The sequence below is a fragment of the Cricetulus griseus genome, assembly GCF_003668045.3.
Source record: "Cricetulus griseus strain 17A/GY chromosome 1 unlocalized genomic scaffold, alternate assembly CriGri-PICRH-1.0 chr1_1, whole genome shotgun sequence".
Lineage (NCBI taxonomy): Eukaryota > Metazoa > Chordata > Mammalia > Rodentia > Cricetidae > Cricetulus > Cricetulus griseus.
The window spans coordinates 162,667,237-162,669,574 of NW_023276807.1; positions in this window are offsets into that span (position 1 = coordinate 162,667,237).

A 2,338-nucleotide genomic window follows, 5' to 3' on the forward strand; every position below is an offset into this window, starting at 1 on the left:
GTCTTGTTGATCCTGGGGAACAACACAAACAGAACCTCTCGCCCATGCTAACACTGGGTCTGGTCCATGCCATAGACCCGTAAGGATATCTTTCCATCTTACGTAGCCCTTCTGAGCAGGTGCCTGAGTCTGGTGCCTATCGGCAGCAGAAAGGCCTTGAGAATCCAAATTCAAAAAATTTAAGGTGAAGAGAGCTAAGGATAATTGTTCCCTTGGTGTTCTACCATGGCCTATTCCTTCGGGGCGATGTGGCGCCTACGCTCGGCCGTGTTTGTGTCCATCTGGCGCGTATGGACCCCCTTCCTCTTAGTTTTAGAGTATAACCATCGTCTTTGTCAGATGCTGGCGATCCGTGTACTCCGTTCTATCACACTACTGTCCTCCTTGTCGTGCTTGCCCCACGGGGGAATCCTAATGATTATAAGGTAGGCCATGGTTTAATTGAACTTCCATCTGTTTACAGAAGGAGGTAAGAGTGAGCTGTGTAAGCAGGGCCATTATCAGTTTTTAATTGCTGAGGTTTTCTCCAGGCAGCCCACGCCTCAAGGCAATGTCCAATGACATTTCGAGCCTTTTCCCCACTCATAGGAGTGGCATGGATGATGCCTGAACAGGTATCCACAGACACATAGATATATTTAAGAGTTCCAAATCCTGAAAAATGGGTTACGTCCATTTGCCAAATTTTCAAGGGCAATAGCCCTCTTGGGTTGACCCCCATACTAGGGGGGTGCAGAAAGGTTATACGCTGTCGACAATTCAATACTATCTGTCTAGCCTCCGCTCGAGATAGCTGAAACTTTTGCTGCAAAGTTTTTGCAGATACATGGAATTGTTTGTGAAATTGCTGCGCCTGCTCCACAGGGGAAGCAAAGAATACATATTCCCCTCTAGTACAGTGATCTGTGACCTCATTGCTTTTTGATAGAGGTCCAGGCAAGTTGGTATGAGCCCTAATATGTTGTATAAAAAATTTCTGATCGCGATGCCAGATCAACTTTTGCAACTCCTGTAAGCGTATGCAAACTGTACTATTAGGTTTGATAGGTCCTGCAACCTCCAGGGCCTTAACAGCATTCACAACATATGCCGAATCAGAAATCAGATTAAAGGAGAACGGGCAATTTCTAAACACTTCAAGAACAATTTTACATTCAATAATCTGGGGAAGCCAGGCTGATATTGAAATTCCCGTCACCCTGGATCCTGATGCTCTATCATATAGGCTCCACAACCTATCTTGGATCCATCAGTGAAAATATTTGTGGCTCCAGCAATAGGAGCAGCTGCAGTCATTTTTGGAAAAATGACCAGATGTTCTTTAAAAAAATGACATTAGAGGGTGTTTTGGATAATGATTATCTATTTCTCCTGAAAACCCGCAGTGCAGAATGGCCCAATCATCCACAGTTCCACAAAGGATCTTAACTTGTTGAGCAGTATATGGGATTATGATCTTATTTGGTAGTCTCCCAAAATATTTAAGGCATTGCTGTATCACATTTTGAGCCAAGTCAGCAACCGCTGCAGGATAGTATTCAATAGTTTTTCCTGGGGAGGATTTAGAAAAAATCCACAGTAACGTACCATCTTGCCACAGCAAAACTGTAGGCTGGGAGAATGTTGGGAGCACACACAAAAGAATATCCATGTTTTCTATTAGGCGTTTAAGGTTGGCATTTTGTAATTCTGTCTCCACTTTCTTTAAAGCTTCTCTGGCTTCAGCAGTTAACTGCCTAGGTGAATCTAATGTTGAATCACCATTGAGAATATTATACAATGGTTTCAACTCATAATTAGGTAATTTTAAATAACACCTTATTCAATTTATGTCTCCCAACAACTTCTGAAAATCATTAAGAGTTTTTAAATTGTCTTTTCTAATCTCTATCTTCTGTGGAATAACTGTATGAGGGAGAATCTTAGCCCCTAGATAGTTAATAACAGTGTCCTTTTGTACCTTTTCTGAGGCTATGACTAATTTACGCATCTCAAGCAATTTTACCAATTTTATATACGCCTTATTGAGCGTTTTATCATCTTTGGCAGTCAATAAAATATCATCCATGTAATGAACACATCTAATCTTTGGAAAGTCCACTCTCAAAGGAGCAATGGCCTCTGCAACAAACAATTGACACATAGTAGGACTATTGGCCATCCCCTGTGGCAACAGTATCCATTCATACCTTAGATCAGGCTGTTCATGATTACAAGAGGGCAGTGTAAATGCAAAGCGCCCTGAATCCTTGGCACACAAAGGTATGGAAAAGAAACAGTCAGAGGACCCCTGCTGGTCGGGACGTCGCTGCGGGCGGCTGTGCTGCTGGCGTCCACG